This window comes from Lepus europaeus, chromosome 19 (genome assembly GCF_033115175.1).
Source record: "Lepus europaeus isolate LE1 chromosome 19, mLepTim1.pri, whole genome shotgun sequence".
NCBI lineage: Eukaryota > Metazoa > Chordata > Mammalia > Lagomorpha > Leporidae > Lepus > Lepus europaeus.
Genome location: NC_084845.1, coordinates 58,543,176 through 58,559,612, shown reverse-complemented (window position 1 = coordinate 58,559,612; position 16,437 = coordinate 58,543,176). Strand labels below are relative to the sequence as shown.

General features: G+C 47.6%; 1 protein-coding gene across 1 annotated transcript in view; it reads right to left on the bottom strand.

Moving 5' to 3' along the window:
• The window catches only part of AP1G1 (adaptor related protein complex 1 subunit gamma 1), a 102,735-nt gene extending 95,858 nt beyond the window's left edge, over positions 1–6,877 (bottom strand). The window contains exon 1 of the mRNA XM_062177343.1: positions 6,531–6,877. The gene's annotated coding sequence lies outside the window, so the exon portion shown is untranslated. The remainder of the gene's footprint in view (positions 1–6,530) is intronic.
• Between the last annotated feature and the right edge of the window lie 9,560 nt (positions 6,878–16,437).

Genomic DNA, 16,437 nt, shown 5'->3' with positions numbered 1-16,437 from the left:
AATACCATTTACAGAGAATTCATCATGGAAAAAGAAAAAAAGAAAAAAAAAGGAAATACACAGTACATCCTCTCACTAGTAGGGAAAAATACAATTTAAACCATGATACAGAGGCCGGCACTGTGGCATAGTGGTGGGTAAAGTTGCTGCCTGCAGGGTCGGTATCTCATATGGGCCCCGGTTTGAGTCCAGGCTGCTCCACTTCCAATTCATCATCCCTGCTGATGCATCTGGGAAAGCAGCAGAGGATGGTCCAAGACTTGGGTCCTTGTGGGAGACCTGGAAGAAGCTCCTGGCTCCTGGCTTTGGACCTACCCAGCTCCCACCGTTGCAGCCATTTGCAGAGTAAACCAGCGATTGGAAAATTTCGCTCTCTGTCTCTCTGTAGCTATGCCTTTCAAATAAAAAAAAAAAAATCCATTTAAAAAAATACATATAAATATATTAAGATCTGAAAAGAAACACCTTTCTTCTTACAATCTAAGTTCTTCCTTCTATAATCATACCAAAAACCTAATATTTACAAAAATTCAACTAAACCTATATAGTATATCTAATTTTTTTCCCATCCAGCCATCTCAAACCAGTATTTTCATTATATTTTAAAAGTATGTAGGGGTCGGCACTGTGGCTCACTTGGTTAATCCTCCGCCTGCAGCTCCAGCATCCCATATGGGTGCCGGATTCTAGTCCCAGCTGCTCCTCTTCCAGTCCAGCTCTCTGCTGTGGCCCAGGAGGGCAGTGGAGGATGGCCCAAGTGCTTGGACCTGCACCCACATGGGAGACCAGAAAGAAGCACCTGGCTCCTGGCTTTGGATCACGCAGCGCCAGCCACAATGGCCATTTGGGGAGTGAACCAATGGAAGGAAGACCCTTCTCTATCTCTCTCTCTGTCTCTCTCTCGGTCTATAGCTCTACCTATCAAATTAAAAAAAAAAAAAAAAAAAAAAGTATGTTTTTGGGGCTGGCACTATGGCACAGCAGGTTAAAGCTCCGGCCTGCAGTGCTGGTATCCCACATGGGCACCAGTTAGAGTCCCAGCTGCTCCACTTCCAATCTAATTCCCTACCTGGGAAAGCAGCAGAGGATGGCCCAAGTGCTTCAGCCCCTGCAACCATCTGGGAGACCCGAAAGAAGCTCCTGACTCCTGGCTTCAGCCTGGCCCAGCCCTGGTCATTGGGGTCATTTTGGGAGTAAACCAGCAGATGGAAGACCTCTCTCTCTGTCTCAACCTCTCTCTGTAACTCTGCCTTTCAAATAAATCTTTAAATAAATAAATTTACATAAATTTTTTTAAAAGTATGTTCACTAATTTTTCAAAAAGAGAATCTTTTATAAAAACTTTCCTTTTCTTCAGCTTCAAACTGTACAATTTCTCAATAGTGAAGCTTAGTAAATAGCTTCACTAACATGAGCTGTAAAAGCAGTAATGGAACAACCTCTTTTACTTTGGGTTGTATAATCATTTACAAAAGTTAACTCTAATAATTAAATAGTATATATCATCTAACCCATAAGTCTTAATTTTAACCCAAATCCTTGTAAATATAGAGGAGTACAAGAAGTCATTTCAGGGGGCTGACATCATGCACAGAGGGTTAAGCTGCCACCTGTGACCCCTGGCCTCCCAAATGAGCACTAGTTCGTGTCCAAGCTGCTCTACTTCCAATCCAGCTCTCTGCCAATATGCCTGGGAAAGCAGAGGAAGATGGCCCAGTACTTGGGCCCCTGTCACCCATATGGAGTTTCAGGCTCCTGGCTTCAGCCTGGCCCAGATCTTGCTGTTGTGGCCATCTGGGAAGCAAACCAATGGATGAAGAGCAATCTCTCTCTCTCTCTCTCTCTCTCTCTCTGCATTTCAAATAAACAAATAAATCTTAAAAAATAATAATTTTAGGCCAGTGTCGCGGCTCAATAGGCTAATCTTCTGGCTGCGGTGCTGGCACACTGGGCTCTAGTCCCGGTCAGGGCGTCGGATTCTGTTGCTGGCCGCAGCGGCCACTGCGGGGTAAACCCATGGAAAAGGAAGACCTTTCTCTCTGTCTCTCTCACTGTCCACTCTGCCTGTCAAAAAAAATAATAATAATAATAATTATAATTTTAAAAATGGTTTCACAGTTTCAAGAGTTCAGCTCACACCTTTCTCATATTTGCTACTCCCAGGAATCCATAACATTAACCTCAAAACCAGACAAACTGAAAATCCTGGAATGCCTGGTACACTCCAGGGAGATACAAGCAGCAAACTGGAGTCAGCAAAGCAACTAAATGCCTATCAGTTTACACTGTGACCCCTGTACTGTAAGGGGTAACAACTACTTGTTTTCAGAAGTCTTTATATAAGCACAAAGGTCACATGTATTTTCCCCATCTTTTTTTCTCTCATGTATCTATTCAATTCTTCACTTACAATATTCAAAACATTCATTTTCTCTATCCAATTGTCTGACCAGGCTTTTAAAAAGCAAAACTTTCAAGTATATGAAAAAGCACGTCTCATTTCAATCACCTTATCTTGATACCTTGCCTTTTTATACCAAAGTGTTAGCTAATGCTGATTCAACAAGTTTGAAAAGTCTGTTTTTGGCTGGCACCGCGGCTCAATAGGCTAATCCTCCGCCTGCGGCGCCGGCACACCAGGTTCTAGTCCCAGTCAGGGCACCAGATTCTGTCCTGGTTGCCCCTCTTCCAGTCCAGCTCTCTGCTATGGCCTGGGAGTGCAGTGGAGGATGGCCCAAGTGCTTGGGCCCTGCACCCGCATGGGAGACCAGGAGGAAGTAGCTGGCTCCTGGCTTCGGATCAGCGCAGCGCGCCGGCTGCAGTGGCCACTGGAGGGTGAACCAACGGTAAAGGAAGACCTTTCTCTCACTGTCCACTCTGCCTGTCAAAAAAAAAAAAGTCTGTTTTGGGGGGGCTGGCACTGTGGTGGAGCGGGTAAAGCCGCTGCCTGCAATGCCAGCATTCTATATGGGCGCCAGTTCGAGTCCCTGCTGCCCTACTCCAATCCAGCTCTCTACTATGGCCTGGGAAAGCAGTGGAGGATGCCCCAAGTCCTTGGGCACCTGTACCCATGTGGGACACCCAGAAGAAGCTTCTGGCTCCCGGCTTTGGATCAGCTCAGCTCCAGCCAATGTGGCCATTTGGGGAGTGAACCAGCAGATGGAAGACCTTTCTCTCTGTCTCTACCTCTGTAACTGCCTCTCAGATTAATTAATTAACTAAAGCTAAAACAAAGAGAAAGAAAAAAACATGCATGGACTTTTTCACCAAAAATCCTTTATGTCTTAATCCTATTTTTCCACTAACTTTATTAAATACCCTTGTATATGTTCTCTTAATATTAAAATTCCTTCCTATTTTAAATAATATCTTTCATAAGAAACTGAATAAAATTAAGAGATGAAAGCCAAAATCAAGAACTGAAAACCACTCAGAAAGCAATGGAACATTAAATTACAAGCAACCAGGCTGGCACTGTGATGTAGCAGGTAAAGCCGCCGCCACTGCCTGCAGCACTGGCATCCCATATTGACGCTGGTTCGAGTCCCAGCTGCTCCACTTCTCATCCAGCTCTCTGCTATGGCCTAGGAAAGCAATGGAGCATGGTCCAAGTCCTTGGGCCCCTGCACCCATGTGGGAGACCGGGAAGAAGTTCCTGGCTCCTGGCTTCAGAATGGCCCAGCTCCTGGCTCAGCTCCAGCTGTTGTGGCCACCTTCAGAGTGGACCAGCAAATGGAAGACCTCTCTCTCTGCCTCTCCTCTCTGTGTGTAACTCTTTCAAATAAATAAATAAATCTTTAAAAAAAACTACAAGCACCAGCAGCAAGTGTTGTGGTGCAGTATGTTAAGGTGCGCCTACAATGCCAGCATTCCCTAAGAACACAGGTTATAATCATGGTTGCTCTACTTCCTATCCAGCTCCCTGCTAATGCTCCTAGGAAGGCAGCTGTGATGTCCCAAGTACTTGAACCCCTGCCACCCACATTTTAACCTGGATGGAGTTCCAGGCTCCTGGTTCAGTCTGGCCCAGCCCTGGCCATGTGGCCATTTGGGGAACAAACCAGAAGATGAAAGATCTCTTGCTCTCTCACACGTGTGCGCTCTCTCCCTCTCCTTCTTAACTCTGCCTTTCAAATAAAACAAATCTTCTTTAAAAAAATTACAAGAACCTAAAACAGCTAAACAAGCTGCTGTTTCTAGGAAGGTAGCAGTTTTGTATTTTTCTTGAAGCTTATTTTAAATAAGAGTTTTATGGTTTTGATATCAACTTAGTCTGGCTGTATACACAAAATTCAAAAATCCTCATCAAATGCAAATAAGAGGATTAAGCACTGCAAAAATCTATTTTGGTATGTAGATGCCCAGCTCAATTTTTTAATTAAAAGTAATCCTTTGGAAAACACTCCTTCAACTTTTTTAACTTGTGTAGTTTTCATAAATCACAAAAACTTGGTTTTGCATATCACTGAATTTTAAAATTCACTTTTAAAATAAATACTGGGGGTGAAATATCACCAGGGCATTACTAACAATTTCTGTACTTCTCAATTTCACTCTATTAGTTGCCCCAAATCAGAAGTGCTATCAGTCAGATTAAAGAGCAATCAACTGTTATCAAAAGAAAACTGAATGGAGGTTTCCTAAACACTATTAATTTCAAGTGCAACTCCTAATAATCCTAAACAAAGCAGACATTCATATATGAGCTGATCAATCAATGGTGCAGTGAACAGCACTTTGCCAATAAAGTGTTAAGGCAAAAGGAACATTTTCTCAAGTGAATGCAAACCGTTTACGGTAAGCAGTGTTTACATACCAGTACATTATAATATGAAATGAACTGAGTTCAGTAACACCCACCTCATAACTCTCCCAATATCGCTAGAAAATCTGTAACTCTGAAACACATGTCAGTAGTAACCACAAGGAAGTACTTGGTAAATGAGTGAATACTCCATAAGTGTTCAGTGTCTGACAGTTCCTTTAAACTTAGAGAAAATTCCATAGATTCCAATTAAAACAAACTCACAGAACTGCTGCTTAAGACAAATAACAAGAACAGAGGACGTATGCTCAAAATATTTAGTTGTCATATGACTGTACAGGAATTTATCTAGTCTAATTTCAATAACCTAGTAAGAATAATGCATCTCTGTGGTTTAGAAATATTAAAAGACGTGGTTCAGTTCAAGTCATAAATTTAAATTTCAAGTCACTAGACGGCGACCTCAAATACCTTATTCCTCTTTTGCAGAGGTAAAAACCGAGGGTGATTCAGTCACACTCACCTAACTTGAAATGTAGGAAATAATCAGTGAATTACTGTGAAATGCTTTTTGTTCAAGCATGCTAAGTCGCAAACATGCATTAAGAGTAAAACAAAAGCAGTAAGATCATGGACACCTGGAAGGCCCTTGTTTTTCAAACCAGAAGTCAAGGTATATATAGTCTGCCAAGCATTGCAAAGAACAATAGAAATGAATATCTAAAATCCAACTATTTCCAAAAAATCCGATACAGGAAGTATTTTCATAATCAGCACACGCCATGACTGTACACCTGAAGAAAGCCCTCACTCCTCTCTGCCAACTAATCCCTCTGCCAGCCCAAAGAAGTTAACTCTCCGGCCGACCTAAGTCAGATTACCTCCCTCCACAGATTCCCGTGCTCAAGGGCAGACAGGATCACGGGAATCACAGGAGAGTCGGCAGCTACCCGAAGAGTACTCGTCCAACACAGGAACAGAACCCACAAAGGAGAAAAACATGTGACAGCTCCCGCCCCCCAAAAGCCGTCTGAGCTGCTTGATGCACGCGGGGCGAGCGGATGCACGGGTCTCCCGCCCAGCCTAACATAACCCACCGCCCCGACTCCTCCAGACAACCAGGGCGATCATCAGAGGCTGACGTCCGCGGGATCAGGAGTCCCGACAGAAGGGAGAGCGGTGTACTCGCGGGTGAGTTTTTAAAACATTGGGGGAAAAAAAAAAAAAGATTTTTTTTTTTTTTTTTTGAGGGGGAAATCGGGGAGGAAGTTGGCTGGAAGATCGGCGCGAGGCGAGGCCAATGTCCGGTTCGGCGAGGACGGCGTTGCAAGGGCAGGCAGCGCTCCGCCGAGCCTCTGGAAAAGCTTGAGAGTTCTCTCCGAGACCTGACCCGGGGAGCAGACGCGAGAACGCGGAGAACGCGGCTCGGAGCAGGCACGCGGGGGTGGGGCCCGCACCGCTCAACCCCGGGCGCCCTGAATGAGCCCGCAAAGCAGGAGCGCAGCCTGAGAAAGTCAATGGGTTCGAGGAGGCCCGCAACGCCACGGCACGGAAGGCCGCTGCGCGCGGCGCCTCCCGCTCCGAGGCCTCGGGGTCAGCCCCTCAAGAAGTCGGAGCAGTCCCCGGGGCTCCGGGCCGCTCCTGGCCCAGCCTCCGTCCACCCCCCACCAGCCCCCGGGACTGACAGGAAGCTTCCGGCCGTGCGCTCGCGGCAGCAGCAGGGCAAAAGCAGCAATATGCTCTCAGCGCCGCGAGTGACACTCACCGGCCCGAAACCTCAAATGAAACCAGCAGCTTCGGGGGCGGCGGCAGCAGTGGCAGCAGGAACCGAACATCCAAAATGGCGGCTCCCTCGGCCTCACCACCGCTACCGCAGGCGGAGGGATCCTCCGGAGGAAGGGAGTTTTTAACTAACTTCCCACGCTATCGCACAAACTTCGGCCCCTGATCCCCCGCTCCTAGCCGATTCCGCGTCCCCTGACGGCAACTTCTCGTGCCTCCCTCCTCGGATTAGCCAAGAACTCGGACCCCGCCGAGGACTATTTGCCAAGGAGGAGGCGACTGCGCCTGGCAGAGCGACGCAGAGCGTAGCAGGAGTCGGGGCTGTCACTGATGACGCGAGACGCTGCTGCCGAGTCACCGCTGCGAGGAGTCTGGGCGAGAAAGAGCCGGCCGGCCCCGCCGCCGCCGGACATTGGTTCCGCTTCGCGGTGGAGGCGGCGGCGGCGGCGGCGGGGTGCGGGGCTACCAGGAAGCGATGGGGCTACCTGAAGGGGGCGGGGCCAGGGGAAGCGGCCGAGGAAGTGGGAGCGGCCAGGAGGCGGGGACCGCCGAGCCGGGCCGAGCTGGTCTTAATCACGAGGATCCCAGGCTCCTTCCTCTCACCTTTGAGCCGTGCCCGTCTCCTCAGAAATGTGGTCTTGAGATCTATGGATGTATGGTACCTGTGCCACAAGTTTTGTGAAGAGGTAGAGGTTGGCACCGAAGGATGGGTTCCGAACGACAGCGTCATTGCTTCTGGCTCCTGCACTGGACCAGTGACTGGAACTCTCCCGGGACCTGTTTCCTCACGTGTAAAAAGGGAAGATTTGGACTAATGGGAGCTAAACCCTTTCCAGAATGGGCTTTCCGTCTGACTTTGGGAGTTCATGATTTGCGAAAAAAAAAAAAAAAAAAAAAAAAAAAAAAAAAAAAACGGGACACTTCTTGGCTTGATAAATAATTAGTATCAGCTGAAACGAGTCTTTTCCACGTGCATGTGCAAAGTGCCCTGATATCTTGGCCCATTTAAAGGACAGGTGACCTACCTGGACTAAAATCCTCTGGTTATATCCAAGTGATGTGGGGTAGCAAGTTAAACTCTGGCTCAGGACGCCTCTATCAGAGTCCCAGGGTTCAAGTCTCAGCATCTTCGGATCCAGCGCCCTGCTAATACAACCTGGGAGGCAGCAGATGATGGCTCAAATGTTTGGGTCCTTGCCAGCTACCAGAAAAACCCAGATGCAGTGCCCGGCTCCATGCTTTTGCTTGGCCCAGCCCATGCTGTAGCTGACGTTTGGGAAGTGAACAGGAAAATCTGAAGATAACTCTCGCTCTTCTCTCTCTAGCTCTCCCTCTTCTCTTCTCTTCCCCTCCCCCCCCCCGCCTGTCAAGTAGATGAAAGTAAAATGTATTTTTTAAACATTTATTTGAAAATCAGAGTTACACAGAGAGAGAAGGAGAGACAGAGAGAGAGAGAGGTCTTCCATCTGATGGTTCACTCCCCAGTTGGCCACAATGGCTGGAGCTGCGCTGATCTGAAGCCAGGAGACTGGAGCTTCTTCTGGGTCTCCCGAGGGTGCAGAGGCCCAAGGACTTGGGCCATCTTCTGCTTTCCCAGGCCATAACAGAGAGCTGGATTGGAAGTGGAGCAGGACTCGAACCAGCACCCGTATGGGATGCCAGCATAGCAGGATGTGGCTTTACCCATTACGCCACAGCGTGGGCCCCTAAAATGTATTTTTTAAAAATCCTTTGGCCTGGTTGCCCCTCTTCCAGGCCAGCTCTCTCTGCTGTGGCCAGGGAGTGCAGTGGAGGATGGCCCAAGTGTTTGGGCTCTGCACCCCATGGGAGACCAGGAGAAGCACCTGGCTCCTGCCATTGGAACAGCGCGGTGGGCCGGCCGCAGCGCGCTACCGCGGCGGCCATTGGAGGGTGAACCAACGGCAAAAAGGAAGACCTTTCTCTCTGTCTCTCTCTCTCACTGTCCACTCTGCCTGTCAAAAAATAAAAATAAAAATAAAAAAAAGACAGGCTCAGAGAAACTGTGCTTAGCTGAAAGACCCACCCTCACATTTCCCCCTGCTATAGGACTCCATCTTAAAAATTAGAACAGGGTACCCAGGGCTGCGGTACAGCTGGTTAAGCCATTGCTTGCCACACTGGCATCCCATATAGGAGTATCAGTTCGAGTCCTGGCTGTTCTGCGTCCCATCCAAGTTTCTGCTAATGCTTCTACAAAGGCAGTGGAAGGAAGAGAGCCCAGCTCCTTGGGCCCTAGCCATCCCTGTGTGAGACTAGGAAGGAGCTTCCTGGCTTCAACCTGGCTGTTGTGGCATTTTGGAGAGTAAAACATGCAAGATCTCTGCTTTTTCTACTGTCTCTCTCCCTCTCTCTGCCTTCCAAATAAATAAAACTTTTATAAATGGTACCACCACCACCATATCACCCTAAACAAACTCACTCATGGTGGAATCAACCCAGAGAAAATAGTTTGGAGAACAGAATGTTTGCAGAGTTCATTCCCTTCTCCTCCTCCTCTGTGCTACTGTGAAATGCCATCCCAAAGGGAATGGCTGGTAAATAGTGTAAAACAAGGGGTGGCCACTGGAGCACAGTGAGTCAAACCACTGCTTGGGATTCCCACGTCCCATATTGAGGTGCCTTAGATCCAGTTCCCCCTCCTCTTCTGGTCCCGCTTCCTGCTAATGCATACCCTGGGGGTCACCAAATGATGGTTTAAGTACATGGGTCCCTGCCACCCACATGAAATATCAGATGGGGTTCCTGGCTCCTGGTGACAGGAGTAAGCCAATGGATGGAAGATACCCTTTCTCTCTCTCTCTCCCTCCCTCTCCCCCCCTTTTCAAATAAATAAACATTTTTAAATAATATAAAACTAGAATATCATAATAATACCAGCACGTGGATTCCTCTGAAGCATGGCTGTGCATGGAACACATGCCAAATTCATTTTAAGGTTTCCAAAAAAGTAAGTTAGAAGGTTGTAAAGCTGAGTTAGCTACATTATTCCATTTGAAATGTCATAAAATTGCTTAGAGGTCAGTTTTGAATGTTTACAAGTGTAAATCATAAAAGAAAATTAAGGGGGCCAGTACTGTGGCGTAGCAGGTGAACTGCTGGCTGCAGTGCTGGCATCCCATATGGACACCAGTTTGAGTCCCAGCTGCTCCACTTCCCATCCAGCTCTCTGCTATGGCCTGGGAAAGCAATGGAGCATGGTCCAAGTCCTTGAGACCCTGCACCCATGTGGGAGACCCGGAAGAAGCTCCTGGCTCCTGGCTTCGGATTGGCGCAGCTCCAGCTGTTGCGGCCAATTGGGGAGTGAACCAGCGGATGGAAGACTCTCTCTCTCTCTCTCTCTCTCTCTCTCTCTCTTCCTGCCTCTCCTGCTCTCTTTGTAACTCTGACTTTCAAATAAATAAATAAATCTTTAAAAAAAAAAAAGTTAAGCTATCTTCTAGAAGAGGAGAAAGGAGCCTTTTTTCCTACCACCTCAAATGGCAGAACACTAAACAGAAATGATAACAATATCAAACATTAACCCCTTCCTGTGTTTGTTTCTTTCATTACCAAACCCTTCCCCTGTGTAACTAAAAATTAAAGGCAATCACTCCAATATATAACAGTCATCATTTTCTCAGGATCGTTGGTATCTGTGGGTAGTTATTAAAGTTTAGGAGGGCTTACACCTCATCTCCTCAAACCTAATCCCTAACTCCGGATATATAAATCACAGCACATCCATAAAAGGGAATAATGTGCTGCCACTTAAAATGAAGCTATACCTCTATTATAATGCTATGGCAGAATTTTTAAAACAATATTATAAAATGAGCTACAAAAGTTGAATATAGCGCCAGCGTCATGGTGCCATTGGTTAAGCCCCACTTGCGACACCAACATCCCATATCAGAGTGCCAGTTTGAGTCCAGCTGCTCTGCTTCCAATTCAGCTCCCTGCTTTTGTGCCTGGGAAGGCAGTGGATAATGGGCCATGCATTTGATCCCCTGCCACCCATATGAGCAATCCAGATGGAGTTCCAGACTCCTGACTTCCAACTGACCTAGACCTGGGCAGTGTGGCCATTTGGAATATCACTCACTATTGCTCTCTCTTGTTCTCTCACGCTCTCTCTTGCTGTCTCCCTCTTCCTCTGTAACTCTGCCTTTCAAATAAATAAATAAATCTCTTTTTAAAAAGTTGTACATATAAGTAGAAAAAAGTGAAGGATAAAACTAAAACATAAGCCGGCGCCACGGCTCAATAGGCTAATCATCCGCCTGCGGTTCTGGCACTCCAGGTTCTAGTCCCGGTCTGGGCGCCGGATTCTGTCCCAGTTGCTCCTCTTCTAGTCCAGCTCTCTGCTGTGGCCCGGGAGGGCAGTGGAGGATGGCCCAAGTGCTTGGGCACCTGCACCCGCATGGGAGACCAGGAGAAGCACCTGGCTCCTGGCTTCAGATCAGCGAGGTGCGCCGGCCGCTGCGGCCATTGGGGGGTGAACCAACGGAAAAAGGAAGACCTTTCTCTCTTCTCTCTCTCTCTCTGTCTCTCACTGTCCACTCTGCCTGTCAAACAAACAAACAAAGAAACAAGTAAAACATAAAAAAGGCTATCTTTGGATAACAGTGTTGTAGAGGATTTTTATTATCTTTTATTTTTGCAAAAAGCTTACTGTACTCTTATTTGAAAAAAAAAATCTTTTACATTTTGGAATAAAACCCTTACAAGATAATGCAGTTTTATGAACCAAATGCTAAAAGGGTTGTTTTCATTTTATCTACTTATTTGAGAGGCAGAGAGACAGAAAGCTGCCAACCACTGGTTCACTGGCCAAATGCTCACAACAACCAAAACTAGTCTGGGCTGAAGCTGGGAGCCAGGAAGACAATTCAGGAGTCCCACATGGGTGACAGGAATCCAATTACTTGAGCCATCCCCACTTCCTCTGAGGAAGTGCAGTCTGCAGCGAGAACCAGGAATTGAACCCAAATATTCCAGCACGGGGTACAGGCATCTTGACCATGAAGCTGAGTGTCGGCTCCTGAGATTTTTGTTTTTATAACAGCAACAGTCTGAGAAGATTAAACAAACTTTTAGAAAGAGATAATGGCTGGGAGAAAATATCGTCAGTTGTATGGGTTTCTACAATTATTGATAACTTACATGCTTCAATTTAACAAATAATAACAAAAATACAAAGCTGACTGCTATGGCCCGGGAGGGCAGTGGAGGATGGCCCAAGTGCTTGGGCCCTGCACCTGCATGGGAGACCAGGAGAAGCACCTGACTCCTGCCTTAGGATCAGCACGGTGCGCCGGCCACAGCACGCCAGCCGTGGCAGTCATTGGAGGGTGAACCAATGGCAAAGGAAGACCTTTCTCTCTGTCTCTCTCTCTCTCCCAGTGTCCACTCTGCCTGTCAAAAAAAAAAAAAAAATACAAAGCTGAAGAGATACTGGCCAGCAAGCTTACCTCTTGAATTCGTCTTGGCAGACTGTGACTCACTTTGTGTCTTGAGCAAGGTGTTCAACATCTCTGGGCCTGTTTGCTCAGCTTTCCCATATTTACTTAGGTCTTGCCTTGTTTCAAAATGCATTTAAAGTGCCTTGTTATCCAGAAAGGGTCATATATGTGAAAACCCTTTTGAAAAGTGCAAACTATCTGAAGAATGTAAGCATAAAAACTTTTAATGCCACCTCACAATTCAACTGAAGTATTGTATAACTTCTACTGTAATAGGGGTGCATTGTGTCTTTTTTTTAAGATTTATTTTATTTATTTGAAAGAGTTACAGAGAGAGAGAGACAGAGAGAGAGATCTTTGATGCACTGGTTAACTCTGCAGATGGTCGCAATGGGCCAGGAGCTTCTTCCAGGTCTCCCACGTGGGTGCAGGGGCCCAAGGATTGGGCCATCTTCTACTGCTTTCCCAGGCCATAGCAGGGAGCTGGATTGGAAGAGGAGCAGCCGGGACTAAAACCGGTGCCCATATGGGATGCCGGCGCTTCAGCCCAGGGCTTTAACCCACTGTGCTACAGCGCCAGCCCCAAGAGACATGCATTGTGTCTTATAATTTGCAACACTTTTTTCACTTTGATTCATTTGCTCCTAGTGCATTATGAGCTTGTAAAACCATACCAGGCTTCCAGCATAGCAGTAAAGAGTTTATTTTCTGGAGGTAGCTTGCCTAAGTTTAAACCCTGCTCTTTCTTTCTTTGTTATGTGAGCTGCAAGAAGTTATAAACCATTTGTGAACAGGTCTGAACTTCAGGATCTCCTGTAGAATGGGGCCAATAGCAGCTTTAGCACCTGGTGTGATAAAGACCTGATACACTTACACCACTTAGAACAGCTGCAGGCTCACTCTAAGGACTCAACACATATTAGCTCTCTTTAAAATAAACATCAGCACCCTCATTTTAGAGATAAGCAAATGGAGGCTTAGCAAGATTAAATAACTTGTCATGCTTCTTTTAAAAAAATTTTTTTAGATTCATTTATTTGAAAGGCATAGTTACAGAGAGAAGGAGAGACACAGAGAGAGAGAGACCTTCCAGCTACTTGTTCATTCCCCAAATGGCCACAATAGATGGGGCTGGACCAGGCCGAAGCCAAGAGCCAGGAGCTTCCTCCAGGTCTCCCATTTGGGTGCAGGGGCCCAAGGACCCCAGTCGTCTTCTGCTGCTTTTCCAAGCACATAGTAGGGAACTGGATCAGAAGTGGAGTAGCCGGGACACAAACCGGTGCCCACATGGGATGCTGGCACTGAAGGAGGCGATTTAACCATTGGAGCTACAGCACTGGCCCCAATTTGTCACAATTTCATACAGCAGAGGCCAGACTCAAACCCAAACCCTCCAGCTCTGCATTTGTCTTCTAGTCCATATGGTAATCATTTGATGAATGCACAGCTTGATTCTTTCTGCTAAGCATACTGTCCATGGTTTACCAGAATCTAAAATAGATATTAAAAAAGATGGGGGCTGGCACTGCAGCACTGGCATCCCATATGAGCACCACTTCTGATCCAGGATCCCTGCTAATATGCCTAGGAAAACAGCAGAGGACAGCCCAAGTGCCTGGACACCGGTACCCATGTAAGGACTCAAAAGAAGCTCCTGGCTCCTAGTTTAGGCATGGCCCAGCCCCAACTGTTGTGGCCATTTGGGGAGTGAGCCAGCAGATGGAAGAGCTTGTATTCGTTCTCTCTCTCTCTCTCTCTCTCTCTCTCTCTCTCTCTCTCTTTCTCTCTGGAATTCTGACTTATAATAAATAAAACCTTAAAAAAAAAAAAAAGGAAAGAAAGAAAAGGATTGTTCCTCCTCCCTCCAGATAACTATAATCTCATTGTGGAAAACTAGACTATTTTTTTTTTTTTTTTGACAGGCAGAGTGGACAGTGAGAGAGAGACAGAGAGAAAGGTCTTCCTTTTGCCATTGGTTCACCCTCCAATGGCCGCCGCGGTAGGCACGCTGCGGCCGGCGCACCACGCTGATCCTATGGCAGGAGCCAGGTGCTTCTCCTGGTCTCCCATGCGGGTGCAGGGCCCAAGCACTTGGGCCATCCTCCACTGTACTCCCGGGCCACAGCAGAGAGCTGGCCTGGAAGAGGGGCAACCGGGACAGGATCGGTGCCCCGACTGGGACTAGAACCCGGTGTGCCGGCGCCGCAAGGCGGAGAATTAGCCTAGTGAGCTGCGGCGCCGGCCTGGAAAACTAGACTATTAATAACTCCACAAATACAAAAAGTAGGGCTGGCACTGCGGCTCAATAAGCTAATCCTCCACCTTGCGGCGCCGGCACACCGGGTTCTAGTCCTGGTCGGGGCGCCGGATTCTGTCCCGGTTGCCCCTCTTCCAGGCCAGCTCTCTGCTGTGGCCCGGGAGTACAGTGGAGGATGGCCCAAGTGCTTGGGCCCTGCACCCCATGGGAGACCAGGAGAAGCACCTGGCTCCTGGCTTCGGATCAGTGTGGTGCGCCGGCCGCCACACACCAGCCGCGGCGGCCATTGGAGGGTGAACCAATGGCAAAGGAAGACCCTTCTCTCTGTCTCTCTCTCTCTCTCACTGTCCACTCTGCCTGACAAAAAAAAAAAGTAGAAGAATGATATGTTCTTAGGAGCCAGAGCAATGAAAGGAAGACGCGGCACATCAGTTGCAGTCTGTGTTGCCACAGAGGGCCGCTCTCTCCTGGGTTGAGGGTCGCAGTGCTTTTCTTCAACGACTTCATTAGCAGCAGCTGCTGAAGCCCACATGGCCCTCGGAGCAGATGGGGAAAGCTCTCTCTGACAAAATGTGGTCAGCATCTTTCGCGAGGGACTCTTCCTGCCCTCTATGTGCTGGGGCGCTCAGCCAGGAGCAGTGAGGGGGCACAGCCCTGGAGGAAACACAGCGACATGAGTCAGGCTGCACTGGCCTGCTTTGTTATCGCTTGAGTCACAGGAATCTATAAATAAGCCTCAAAGTCAGAGAGAAATAAGCCTCTCTGCTGTTGTTTATGTAATGTTTTCACAAAAAGCATTTTCACAAATTCCTTTAAGTGTGGTCCCTTGTCACAATTTATCTTGGCCTGAGAAAAGGATTTAGGTGCTAATCCTTCAGTTATGACCAAAACCAGAGATGATGTAAAAATTAAATTTTCAACAGCCAACTTCACACATTCTTTGATCTCCTACCAAGAACATTAGGAAATCTATTGTATGTTCTTTCAAGATGAGGACCAAACCCAGAAAGACCAAGCTTCCTTTTGTAGAATGTTATTTATTTTCAGTTTTTCTTTGAAAAGCACAGAGGGCCGGCGCCGTGGCTCAACAGGCCAATCCTCCGCCTAGCGGCGCCGGCACACCAGGTTCTAGTCCCGGTTGGGGCGCCGGATTCTGTCCCGGTTGCCCCTCTTCCAGCCCAGCTCTCTGCTGTGGCCCGGGAGTGCAGTGGAGGATGGCCCAAGTGCTTGGGCCCTGCACCCCATGGGAGACCAGGAGAAGCACCTGGCTCCTGCCTTCCGATCAGCACGATGCGCTGGCCGCAGCAGCCATTGGAGGGTGAACCAACAGCAAAAGGAAGACCTTTCTCTCTGTCTCTCTCTCTCACTGTCCACTCTGCCTGTCAAAAATTAAAAAAAAAAAAAAAAGAAAGAAAAGAAAAGCACTGAGACAGAAAGAGAAATGTTGCATTTGCTGGCCCGCTCGCCAAATGCCTGCAATAGCCAGGGCTGTGCCAGGTCAAAGCCAGGAGCCTGGGATGCAATCTACCTTCCAGGATGCACATTAGTGGGAAGTGGAGGAGCTAGGACTGGAACCAGGCACTCCAACATGAGAAGCAGGCATCCCAAGCAGCCACTTAAACCCTGCACCTAACACTCACCCCTAGAGATTTTCTAAAGCAGAAATCCAAAGGGCCAGCTGAAATGGTTTCCATCACAGTATTTTCTTTTTCGTATAGTACTCTTGGCTTGTAAGTGATTGTGTATTATGTAGAAACCTTAGGATGGAAAATCCTCACCAGGTGTGAGACTGCGATCAACTCAACCTCCCCGTCCCCGCCCCGGAACATGGTGCCATTGTCCCATGAGAGAAGACAAAATGGAGGGAACGAGAGGAAGATGCAAGACTTCAATATTTCCTTATATGGGCACCATCATTTGCCTCAAAGAATCCACGGTCAGTTGTCTTTGTTTTTCTTTAGGTGCATAGCTTCATCCTTGTTCCTTTCAACTCAGCCCTAAGAGTTGCTCTAAAATTAAACTAGCAAGTCCAAAAAGTGTGGGGACGTCCACAGTAACAGGGGCAGCCAGTCCCTGGTGCCCAGCTCAGGGAGCGCCAAATGTCTTCACCAAGCGGTTTACTCATGGTAGAGGACAGCCTCAGAGTCCAGCAGGTGCCAGTGACAGGCGGT